Raw genomic sequence first — 13,926 nt, forward strand, 5'->3', positions numbered from 1 at the left:
CTGGGGAAGGGTGGATGGGAGCGACCCCCCGCAGGTTCATGTTGTGCCCCTACCCACACCCCATTTGTGGTGCCTGGCACAGCTGGCTGGGAGCTGAGAGGAAAGGCAGGTAGGGCCAGGCTGCCTCTCCCACCCGGTCTTCAGCCCCTGTGGGATCCAATCCTGGGGGTCTGGCAGGTGCAGTGACAGGAGAGGCAGCAGGTGAGGCAGTAAGTGGGGCAGCAGGCAGGGTGGTGGGGAGGGCAGCAGGGAGGTGGAAGCAGGTCCACAACCTCCTGGAATGATCCAGCGATGTCCCTGAAGACCCCCATGAAGTCCTGCCATACTGCCCAGTGCCAGGTGGCCTTCTCCCAGTTGTGGTGGAGCCTCTCCTTGGCTACCCACACCTGCCACTGGAGAGTCACCATGATCTGGGGGTCCACGGCAGCTGTCCCCTTGGTCTGGTGGTGGTGGGCCTCTCCCAGTGCTGGCAGAGCCCCTGGGTGTTGGTGGTTCCTGGACCCCGGGGGAACTTTCTGGGATGACAGGTGGGGTGCATGGCTGTCCAGGGGCTCAGATGGTGCAGCTGCAGAAATGGAGCAGGAGGGAGAAGACAGCTGTTTTTACCATGTCCTGGACAGTGGCCCACACCCCCCATCCCCCTATGGGCATTGGGTCCCCATCTCCTGTCCCTCGTCCATTGGCACAGTGTCCCTGTGAGTGGCCCCATTGCATGGTCAGCCCCTCCCCACTCTTTTCCCCCAGGGTTAGGGCAGTGCCTTCCATGGGTACAGGTGTCGATGGGCACTGGCAGCCTTCCACTGTCCCAGGGCCATGCTGTGGCTAGGCTGTGGTGGGCCAGGGTCTGCTAGGAGTGTCGGGGGGGGGGGGGGGGCAGTCATGTCTGGTGCTCCCACTCCATGTTCCAAGTGTGTGTGCCCTGTGAGGTACATACCTGAGGGTCCACTGCCAGAGTTAGGGGATGCCCATTGGCCAAATGCCCAGCTGGAGCTCTGGGATGGGAGATCAATGAGGAGCTCCCCCTCCTCGCTGTTCCAAAGGGCTGGCTCCTCCACTGGTCCCCTGGGTGCAGGGCTGGTCTCTAGGCTGGACTCCAACTCTGAGGCCTGCTGGGGCTCCTTGGTCATGGTGTTAAAGATGGCCAGGGAGAGGAGGTGTCCTGGTGGCCCAGGATTGCCCTGAGCTCCCTGTAATAGAAGCACGTGGCAGGGGCAGCCCCAGACCAGCTGGCTGAGTCCCAGACCCAGGCGTAACCATGCCACAACTCCTTTACCTTGCTCCAGATGTGATCTGGAGTGCAGGCAGGGTGACCCCATGCAGCCAGGCCCTCAGCCAGCCTTGGACTCCGCCATTGTGAAGCTCTGTAGACAGTGCTGGCAAAATTTGGTTGCCCTCCAAAATGTAATAATGTCCTAAATCTTCTCCATAATCAGATGACTATCGCAGTTCTCTGTAATGGCCTTGGGGTGGAACTTATTGTCATCAAAACTGGGATAAAAAGGGTGCTTTATTGTTCCAACCCTGTTCTGCATCTATATAGAGGCCCTTTGTTGACATTCAACACAGAATGGAAGAGTTGGTCTTAAATGTTCAACATTTTCACTTCAGGGAGTTCGTTATTGGTCCTCAGTATTTTAATGACTGTGTCATCCTTGCAGACACTGAGAATGACCTTCAGTTCATACTGGATTTCCCTGTACAAGCTTACTGAGTATGACTCTCACTCTATACCGAGAAGACTAACCTGTTTCAGGATATAGGTGACAATCATGGGACTCTCCAGAGGCTGATCATTTCCAAGGCTTGGTTTTTCACACCCCGAGCCTTCATGTACCAACAGAGTTTTCCCTTAGTATTGCCCTTGAACCAGGCTCCATGGAAATGCTGAAGAATTATAAAGCAACTAGAGAGTCAATATTCCTCTGATGACTCATGGACCTTCAACTGACAGCTTCCACAATGGATAACCCCTAAAGTCCCCATTTCACTAGGCTCCAGGTTGAAAGGAACTGATTTAAATAAAATTGCTTTGTGATGAATTTTTCTGCTGTGCTGTATTAACCTGCTTCTGCAGTCTGTATAACTTCAGCAGCCAAGTAACACCTGCATAGCTTTCCCCCTCATTTTCCACCTTGTTTTTGCCTCTTTTTTCCCCTTCCTCTTTCCCTCCTCCATTTTTCCTCAGATTCACCCTATTCTTATTTCCTCTCTTCCACCATCTATTTCTTTTTTTTTCAAAGATGTAAATTTACAGTCCTCTGTCCAGCTGGTTTATGACATTCAGAAACTGGAAATCTGCCATAAACCTGCTGTCTCAGATAATGGAATGTGCAGGTGATGTAAAGCAACTGTTGCCAGATCTATGCCAAATCACTCACTTCACCTCTCCCTCTCCCATCAGGCATGGCAAGCATGCTGGGAGTGGGCCAGGATTTGAACAAGTCAGGGTCAGAAAGATGGGCTGTTTGGTGATCCCCAGCTTTCATAGCTGTCCTTCCAGGGATAATTTCTACTCCTGTATCTTAAAACACCCATCAACCCCAATGTTCCATCCTCCAGTTTTGCCAGAGTAAAAAAGATGCCTCAAATCCCCATTCCTCATGCCATACTTTGGGATTTGCACTGAGCTCAACTCAGCAAAATCAAGGGATCTGGCCAATGATATGTTTTCACATTTTTCCCCCTCCTTCTCTCTCATGTTCTACTCTTACAAGTCATCTCACCAGTACTCTTCTTTCAACTCTTGGCTACTGGTGGCATCACTTCTAACATAGACCTTCAGTGTATCCCCCAAACAGTTCCTAGAGTCCCTTATTCCCTTCCTCCTCTATTCTCTCTACCCTTCTACCCACAGCCTCTCTCCTCTATCTGAAATCTCCCTGGTTCTGTTAAAAAAATACATCAACCTTTGCATGAAATCCACCACTGTAACCATGTAATTATTTTCACTCGATGCTGCTTCTTGTTGCTCGCTCTTACAATTTCATTTTTCACATTGGTCTGTAAGCTCCTAGGGGAAGAGACCATGTAATTGATATGTTCTGTGAAGCACCTTCAACACCTTAATAAATAATTAATAATAATAACCATTAGTGAGGTAATGGGATCAGTAGAAACTACCAGTCGCTAGCAATTAAAATGCTAGCTGCAGTAAGAAGGTTAATTTAGACAGTCCTTTCCTTTCCTTCCTTTTCCAATTAATGAGGCAGGACTGTATTCAATACAAAATATAGTACAGTTACCTTTAATATTCTGCACCCTTTCCCTGCCCCAACTACCATAAAACACTGACTAGATAGATCCATAACCTCTCCATCTATGTGGCCCAGAGCTAAGAGACATGGATTTGGAGTCTAATCATGATTAAGGCTGAGAATGTTTGGGTCAGAGGTTTTTGATCACTCCATTGCAGATTGTAGATGAAAGTAGGAGCCAGGAGGCTGGATTTTCAAAGGAGCCTAAGCGGGTTCAGTCACCCAACTCCTATTGAAATTAAATAGGATTTAGGTGCCCAAAATATATTTGCCCCCTCTGAAAATCCCCACCAGGTTTAAAATACAGATCCTGAACATCATCTCAGCTGATGTGCAGAGGTGTTTCAATGTAGGGTTACGTTTCAGGATCATCTGTACAATTTAGAGCTAGTCTGAAGAAGTCCAGGAAGACTCAGTCACAAATGTAAAGTTACTGGATATTTATATTGGCTATTGAGGTGGCTGGCTGGTTGTATGTATTTTTTTCCCAATAATAACTAGTCATATATTTCCATTCATTATCCATTGACATCCATCCCCCTTTTACATCCTTATACACAGCTACTGTATACTTTTTTTTCAGGTTAAATTATAATAAGTTCAACACCCAACTGTTGATGAAGGGCTTTTAAATTCATCCTTAAGACATGGAGTTTTCAGAGTTAATAATGGAAAGATGTTATATTTATTACAGAAAATAAAATGTCTTAATTGAAAATATTGATGGAAACACTTCAGGCACAGATCATTATATAATTCTAGTGTACACATCAATTTATTCTTTGAACACTTCCCTTTTCCCTTCGATTTTGTTCTCCTTGCAACCTACTTCCTTGCAACCTACTACAATTTTTGCTTCTAAAAGTTAACCTTCAAACTTTTCCTGTGATGACCTTATATTGTGTCCCATTTCTAAAGTGAAGTAAATTAAGGGCTCAATCACTTGCATGCATCTCTGGTATGCACTGGCCCCTTCGACCATTAATGTGCGTTCTAAGTAACAAAACTACAATATTATTTCAAAACAGGCCTGCTTTCTTTCAGTGGAGGAAATGTTGCTTTTTGTTGTGATGCTGTTTAAACATGATATATTGCAGACTTTCAACGGCATTTGATTTACAGTGACTTTCTTACATGATGAATATTAAATTATGCTTGCACATGCGGTCAGGTTGGTTTCACAAATGTTGCATTGCAACACTGTATGCTTTTGTTTTGATAGGGTTTTGTGTTTTGCTGCCATGTGATCAGATAATTACTGAGCAAGATCACTGAGCCAGATTTACTACATAGAGTTGATGATCACATTTAGCCATGCTGCATCATTTCCCAGAGTCTCATTCATTGCAATACACCGTCTGCAGCCAGCATGTGGTTCTGATAATTGGCTTTTGTTTGGCACCCTCCCTGAAGTTAGTATTGAGTGGGAGTGTAATGCTGGCTGCTATTGTGCTTTTATGATGGGATGAGTTACTGTGGCTTCAGCCACACCTCCAGCCGTCAGCTTCTGGGCAAATCTGACTACTCACAGCTCCCTGGTGTCTTTATACCGAGTTTGTGTTCAGTGTCTCTGACTGACAATCACTTCACTGTTTGCTATTTTGTATGGGCTGGTGCAGAAAGGGAAGTTACCTTGTGCAGCCTATGTGGAGGAGGGGATGCATACCTTATATGTCTGCACAGCTGTTGGGAGAATGTTTTCTCCCAACTTAGCCACTGGAGTATGTAACCATGTAATGGGCTAGCATGCTGAAAAATAGCAATGTGGCATGGCCAACCATGTGGAACAGGAGGTGGGTTGCTAACTTTAGCAAGCATATATCCATCTATCCATATTGTGAAGCACTGTTCCCATAGCTAGATGGATGAACCATTGCATTATCTGTTTGCCATGTGCATTCACAATGGTGTGTCTTGTTGTTGTCAGAGTGATAAAGAACTGACCACTGGGGTCTCAGCTTTTGGCAGAGGGACCTTGGCAGTTATCTCATTCCCAGGCTGACTAACCGATCACTAGAAAAGCATCCCAGTGCCACCAGTCCTCTGAAGAAAATGATTTCCCCTGAATGGGTGTGACCCTCTGTACTTCAGATTCACTGCCTTTATATGGTTATGTTATATTTTGTACAGGTATGCTTTGTGATATACCATTTGAAAACTCAGTCTGCCAATCACTATTATCCTGTTGAATTGTGTGTGAAAATGTTGCATGTAAAAATCATCAGATTATGCTATATGATTGTTACAGCAACATGTTAACCAATTTCTCAAAGACACCCAAGCAGGTCAGCAGAGTGCTAAGGATCCATTACTGACTTAATAGGGCATTTGCCAGTAAGGAAAGAGGGTGCTGTAAACAATTTACAATTCTTTTGATGGACAGTTTGGAGATCACATAAACAAAAGGACCACCTGCTCCCGTGACATAGCAAGGATTTTTTTCAGCACAAATGTGTGAGGTAAAGGAATGGGGTAGGGAAGAGTCTCTACCTAACCTTCTCCTCCTTCAATCTCTCTGCTCATGACAACAGCTATTATCAGAGCACAAAGGGTGGGGGAAGTGGTCCCATGCCGGAAAAGGATGTATCCTGAAAATGTATTGAATATTGTACTGAGAAAAACCTTTTAGCTTTAAGCCTAGAGACCTTAATAAAGTTTAGGAATGATCTTTTATATTGATCCTTTTATTCCTTTCAAAACCAATTCTGATTTGCATATGTCTATGCTTGTAATCACTTCAAATCTTTCTCTTTCTTGTATTGTTTTATCTAAGCCAGTGAGTTGGGTTGAAGATCTTGGGAACTTCTACTTAGGTCAACCAGGTATCTTACAGGTCACAATAGTCTAGCAGATCGAGTGAGCTTGGGGAGTGTCACAATATTATATCCACATGTTTTTGACTGACTCTGTGTTTCAGTCTTTATAGATGGGGATTTTTACATTTCTTGAGCATCAATGCAATTTAGTGGAATTTGTCCTGCCATTTGTGTAACCATCATTTGTGTAACAGTCATCATAAGATTCTAGAGGACTATTTCTCACATGTGGTTATCCATGATTAGCTGTTTTCAATATATATTTAACTGAGCATATCTGCAGTCCAGTGTGCAGGGATGTGTTATCTCTCAGCTCTCTATGCTACATGCACTGCTATTGTCACGTTGTGTGTGAGTAGGGATTGGAATGGCTCTTTCCTTAAAATCCATGCATCCTCCTGAGCAGCATTCCTTTCCTAGCTTTGTGTCCCTGCACTTGTCTGGCACAGTAGTTTTCAGGGACAGATTGCAAGGCAAAGCCCAGGCTGATTCTGGACATGAGAATGGCGGGCATAGCTATGAACGGGTGCCACGTCTTTGTTGACAAAGCTAGGGATCTTTTACTCTTATGCTTACACCCACACTTACAGTGCCTTGTTAATTGCCATGGAAGCCTGGCTGTAGAATTGTGACATCTTGGTGTTATTATTTGGAATCTCAGCTTCTACCATTTTGACCCTACAGCGTACTCCACACTGTATGTTCCATCCTTTTTTATTCCCTTTAGACAGCCTTTAGATTTCACGAAGCTTTTAGATCTCAGGCTTTGTTTAATGACCATACTCAGCTATTGACCAGCAGTGTGTACTTTTCCTATTGACTATCTTTTGAATTGTCATATATTAGCTTGCAAATTTTGCTATTAACATCAAAGTGTTCAGGATCAGTTCCTACATGCGGTTCTCTTGTAAGACTGGTAGCGTCAACACAATACAACCTTCTTTCTTTCTCTTGCACTTTCATATGCTGTAGGGCTGGACCATACAAGGAAGATTCATTCTGTGTTTTACTACTTATTGAATAAACCTGCACCACTCTTTTAATAGGTGCAGCATAGAGTTTGTGGCTCAGGAGGTGTGGCTTTAAGACACTTTCACAACTCCTGATTATGGGCTGTTTCCAGGGCTGGTGTGACCATCCCCATCACCAATATAATGCCAACAGCTTAGTTAAATTCTTCTCCTCATTGACAACACTCCCAATGAGTTCAACGAGCCCATAATTTAGCTGCACCAGTGCACTCTCTAAGTTACAGTAGTCTCCATCTGCCCATTGGCAGAAGAACTTTCCAGTCTCTCCATAGCTTTCTGATTCAGCCATATCCCAGCTTGCTTCTTCGTGTCCCTGACCAGCCCTGCTTACACTCCTACACCAGAGCATGTGAGGGGATCCTCCTCAAAGGACAGCCACTCAGTTCCTTTGCTGCAGGAGTTTTCTCACAGCTTTTAGAATTCATTTAGGGTGCTCTTGCCCTACTGTCTGGCAAAAAGGGGGCAGAACTCAGGTGACAATCTCAAACTATGGGTGAAATCATGTCCCACTAAAAATAAGAGCCGATTTGCTAATGGATTTAGTAACAGAATTTTACCCTATATTTACATTTCTAGTATTCACTGTATGGATAACTCAGAAGCACTATGCAGGATCAGACCCTTACTTATCTGTCCTTTGAGCCATGATCATGTATCCTATCTGTAGTTACACTAAGTCTCCGTTATTCCTATATTTTCCTTTTACATATGAAACTACAATAACCTCTTCTGTTTTATCCTAACCTTTATTTATTAAGTATCCTATAGCTCCATTTTCTCCTGTGCTTCAGCCTCCCACGTGCATTTTAAATTGACTTTTTCCCCCCTTATACTCAAATAAGAGAGGCATAAGAGATCATTCAGGAACTTCCCTTAATTTATTCATAGCACTTAATTTCTGCAGTAATCAATACTTTGTTCTGCGATTTGTGTTGAGTATCTTTTAGCAGACTTACACATCCGAGATTTGATATAGCTATTGATAGACATAGACACACACATGCCTTTTGTCTTGCTACAATTATACACATACACACCTCTCCAGGCTTTATGTATATAATTTATTTTTAAAGGAACAGCACCATTTATTTCTTAATTACTTTTTTAAAAAATTCTTGAACTTGGACAGTTACTTAAGTAAATACTGCTTGACTATGCCTAATGAAAACAAATGGCATTATAAACCTGAAAGAATTCCTTAAAAATATATCAAACTGATGGAACATCCTGCGCTTCTTTACTCAAACATTCATGAGAGCTCAAATACTTTTCACTCAACTTAAAATAATGTAAACTTGCACGAGACATGGACTTAAAAAGGTCCATTCTGCAGAAGTCAAAAAAGAATACAAAGAGGGCAAGTGCACACAACCACATCTTACAATATTTAAATCATATGTCTGTGCAGTAGCCCAAAATAGCTAGAACTGTGTTTCTACTAAACCTACCTTTGTAAAGAGACAAAAGACAGTGCTTTCTTTTCCATTAAGTCTTCTAATAACTGTATGATTTAATAGTAACCTTGCAAGTTACAGGAATACATTGATGTGCTTTACAAAATTACTTCCCCAACTATATGTCATTAGATAACTTATATACACTATATTTCTGTCATGTATTATTAGCCACCCTACAATGATAATAGAAGTAATCAGAAGAAACAGAATTCAATTCACCAGCATCTAATGGATTTCTAATTTAAACACTATGTGACTTTTGTATAAATTGTCCAATGCATTAAGTACTTTTCCATCACAAAATCAACGTGATATTTTATAATTGCATTTTACTTTTTCACGGGCCAGGTTACTTGAATGTTTTAGCATTATCTAGCAATCAACCCTTAAGTAGTTTAATTTGAAATCAATCATTCAGGATGCATTTGTCTCACAACTCTTTGTAAACACTATTACCTTCATTTTTCTTACGTCTTCACTAAACATCCTGTCATTTTTGAATTATTTTCATAACCTACTAGGTCTGTTGTAGATACCTGAGTATTTCTATCATTAGGCTCAAGTGTACCATCCATCAAAGGAACAATTTAGAGAGCCAATCACACTAAAATGAATCAATGATTACAAATTATGAGAACACCAAAGTTCCTCATAGCTCTTGCCTTTGTCTGTAACTAAGAGGGTTAAAAAATGATCAGATCTTCTTCACTGAATTGAATCAAAATAATGCTTTGAAGGATAGCTGCTTGAACTGTCACTAACATTCACTAGGTTGCAGATCTGGGTAAATACTGTTAATCCTTTTCTGCTAATATTGTTCTAGATGTTAAGCACATTCCCTTGTGTTGTATTAGAACCATATTTTTATTCTGTGTCTGTGTGGAACCTAGGTTCCTTGGAGTTACCAAAAATGTAAGTAATAAAGAAGAATAAAGTTCTAATATTTATTTTTAATGGCAGGAGTGTTCACCCAAGCACACATTTCAGGGTGCAGCGGCTGGTCGCCAGTGCAGAAGGACTTATTTATAGATCAGCTTCTCCATCACCTTATAGTGGTGCTGAATAGAAAGGGTAAACACAGGCTACGTGGGAGAGGGGAAATAAGAGTCTATACCAGGATCATAGAGCTGGTCTGAACTCCAGACTCGTCACATTTCTATTTCCTTATCAGCTCATGAGTTACTTGATCTCTTAATTATGCATTAGCTATCTTAACCAATTAAAATGCCAATTAACCCTTTGACTGGATCCAGAAATATTACAGTTATTACAAAGGCCCTTGTGTACAAAGGAGAGACTCAGACTTAGGAAAGCTTCTCTGTTTTTGTAATATTTCTATTAGCACAATTAGCAAAAGTAAGCAGAGATAATACAGAATGGTCAAAACAAACAAAGAGCGTGAGCAGCTGTATATTCACCATCGCTGGACCTGACAGCATCACCAGGCCCCTGGGCAAGGTTGTCGGGGCCGGGGGGGGGAGGTTTGTGTCCCTGGAAGGGAAGAAGCTTATGGGGAAGAGATGAGGCTAGGGCTCACTGTTCCCAGGCAGCCTCAGTGCCTCCTGGAATGTGTCACGTTTACCCCAGGAAGCTCCCAATTCTGCATAGAGCACAACAGATGGGGCTGTAGTGGCTATTTGAATGGCCTGGGCCTTCAGCCACCACCTCTGCTACTGTGCAAAAAGGAGAATTCTCTGTTCATCCCTCCACAGCCAAAGCTGGGCTACATACAGTCTAATGCCAGTCTCAGGCCAAATCTGGCAATCCTTACTCAGCATTTTGCCTTTGGATCTGACCCAAAGCATGACAGTATGGATTCTAAAGTGATGTTTATGAGTTAAGACTCATTTACAAAACAGTGTCTCTCAAACTGTAGGTCAGGACCCCAATTGGGTAATAACTACATTTTAATGTGGTTGCCAAAGCTGGCATTTGAGTTTCTGGGGCCCAGGGCTGAAGAGGCCTACAGCCCTGAGTGGAGGGGCTTATGTTGTGGCTGCAGCCTTTGGCATAAGGGCTCAGATTAGAGGCATCCTGCCTATAGTTGAAGTCCTTATGCTTCGGCTTTGGCCATCTAGACCAGGGTGTTGGACCTTTGTCATAGGCTCCCTATCCTGAGGCACTGGGGTTTCGGGCTTTGGCTTTGGCTTCAAGTACTTCACAAGAGTGGCAGAACTCAGGCAGGTTCTAGCTTCACTCTTGCCCTCCTAGGTTCATGGCTTTTGTTGTTGTTGTTGTTGTTGTTGTTAGAAGGGGGTGAAAGGAAGTCTGAAAACCATGGAAAGACATTGCAAAAAACATGCAGCTTTCCCACTATTTCTACTCCATATTTATTACCTAGATGATATCAGTTAAATATGGCTTGGTGTTATAATAGCAAATAGTTCTCCTCTATTGTGACTCCTTGTCCCTGAATAATAAAGCTCTTTTTTTTAACTCTTCCTTGTATCATTGCACTCTTCTCATCTGTTCACCAAATTAAAAACAAAACAAAACCAAACAAAACGAAAACAAAACAAAACACAGCATGATTGATAGATTTGCCTACAAGTCTGTAATGGCTTATCTTCTTAACTGTTTGTGCTCAGAGCTTCTCTTTCCCTGGCTGCAATGCTGAACACCCATGAGTGGGACTATTAGGCCTTCTTTTCAGAAGTAATCTCCATTCAAGAGGAGTTGTTATAGAAAGATCCTGAGAATAAGATGAATGCAGAAGGTCACCAAAAAGGAATTATATAGGAAAATACAGCCGAAAGAGAACCTACTGCAGAAGGTTATACAATGCAAGTTGCAGCTATTCAAGCCTATCTGCAGAATGAACGATGAATGAAAAATCAAGACACTGGTATCCAGTATAATGGATGGTTTGAATAGGAGAGGCAGACCCCACAGAGAATGGGTAGATGATATAGTACATGGATGTGGAGCTAGTCTACAGAAAGTCAAACACTCCACACTGGACAGGGAAAGATGGAAGGAAATAGTGAAAGAGGCATCTCACACCAATGGATGCTGAGCCTATGGTTGTTGTTGTTGATGATGATGATGATGAGTGGTCTGAAGGTCCTCCCCTGCCCCAACCCCACCACACACCCATACACATGCACTATAATTGTTGTTGTTATGACACTATGGCCGCGTCTACACGAGCCCCAAACTTCGAAATGGCCATGCAAATGGCCATTTCGAAGTTTACCAATGAAGCGCTGAAATGCATATTCAGCACTTCATTAGCATGCCGGCGGCAGTGGCACTTCAAAATTGATGCGGCTCGCCACCGCGCGTCTCGTCCAGACAGGGCTCCTTTTCGAAAGGACCCTGCCTACTTCGAAGTCCCCTTATTCCCGTGAGCTGATGGGAATAATGGGACTTCCAAGTAGGCAGGGTCCTTTCGAAAAGGACCCCCGTCTGGACGAGACGCGCGGCGGCAAGCCGCGTCAATTTCAAAGTGCCGCTGCTGCCCGCATGCTAATGAAGCGCTGAATATGCATTTCAGTGCTTCATTAGTACACTTCGAAATGGCCATTTGCATGGCCATTTCAAAGTTTGGGGCTCGTGTAGACACGGCCTATGATGCTCACAATAAAAAGCAGGAAGCAGAAAAAAAAATCTCATTAGTTGGAAGAGCAGGTGAATTCACGCATACTGCTGTCAAAATAATAGAAAGCTTCCACTGACAATGAACATTTGAAAATTGTAGTGTGCAAAAAGGAAGAAAGAATTGAAGCTAAATTCTGTAAATCTAAATACAGAAAAGTTTTTAAGGTTCCTTGTTGTCATTATGTAATGCATTTAGAAGTTTCAGGCCTCACTCGACCATGATGCCTTCAATTCCCATACAGCTACTTCTCACTTTCCATTTCCTTTCCACAAATTAGATGAATTTGTTCACAAAATCTGTCTATGGAGGATCCTTATCTGAATGTGGATTTCCTCTTCTCTGCATGGGGGAGGAGTAGAGTAGGTTTTGAATTACATCATCCTCACCGCTCATCCCAGCAAGCTTGATAACCACTGTGGGCCTCTGGGCAAAGAAGAAGGGGGTCCCAGATCTGTAACCTATAAGGGGCAGAGCCAAGGGTGGAAGAGCAAGGCCTAGGGCAGTCAGACCTCAGTGCTGCCTGGACTGCAGTGGTGGGTGCCCCTCACACTCCCTCACAGCTCTATGCAGTGGGCATCCGTGCTCCCCTGGCACTTCAAAGGACCCAGAACTTGCCTGGGACAATTGCCCCCTTTGCTCCCTCCTGTCAAGTATCTGCTTAAGCCATGAGTAACATTATGGTGTGGGCTGTTTTGTCTGTACTTTAAAGATGAAAAGCTCCACATTATTCTTTATTGAGGTAGACAAAAGAACAAGCAGTCCTGTATCATCATAAAGACTCACACATTTATTTATTAGGTAAATAACTTTTGTGGGTAAGACCCACTTCTTCAGATCATCTGGACATAGATAGAATGAGCAGAGGCACCATGAGCTGGATTCATTCGCACCTGTCCAAATTGAAAGCACAACAGGTGTGCTATACTAATAAATAATTTTGTCTAATATCAATTAAAAAGGGGCTTACACTGGAGCATGGGCCAACTGTGGCTGCATAACACAATGCAATTAGCTTATTCTCCTCTGTGTACCATTAGCTAAAATAGTAGCTCAAACAGACATAGAAGTACAATTTTCAAAAGTACTTAGTCTTGATCTAACTCTACACCCACTAAAGTCAATGCAAACAGTGACAGAATCTGAAGTGGGTCTTACCCATGAAAAGTCATTACCTAATAAAGAAAATTGTTAATCTTTAAGGTGCTACAGGACTGCTTGTTTTTTGTGAAGCTGAAGACTGATGTGACTGCCCCTCTGAGACTTTTTTCACTATTCCCCTAGACTTTGTGTAGACCAGGAGTAAAATGAATATTTTAATTTTTTTTTTAATTAAATATTTTAAATGAATATTTTACTTCAGATCGTGCTACCTTGGATAATTTAGTTAGGGGAGAGTCAGTGGCCATTCAGTTTTGTTTGTTTATTTCATTTATTTAGGTTTGGTTTTGAGTTGATGGCTCTGTTTTGACCCTGCCCCACATTTTAGTCAAGGGCTATATAATACAGAATTATGGGTACATCTACACTAATCGGCTACTTCAAAGTAGCTGGCACAATGTCGAAATAGCACGTGTTGCGTCTACATGCACCGTTCGCTATTTCAAAGTTGTAATCTATGTTAGGCGGCGAGATGTCGAAATTGCTATTCCTATCTGAAGATGGGAATAGCACCCTACTTCGACGTTCAATGTCGAAGTAGGGCATGTGTAGACAATCCGCTTCCTGCTACATTGAAATAGCAGGGTCCTCCATGGCGGCTATCATCTG

Source organism: Carettochelys insculpta, chromosome 1, assembly GCF_033958435.1.
Source record: "Carettochelys insculpta isolate YL-2023 chromosome 1, ASM3395843v1, whole genome shotgun sequence".
Taxonomy (NCBI): Eukaryota; Metazoa; Chordata; order Testudines; family Carettochelyidae; genus Carettochelys; species Carettochelys insculpta.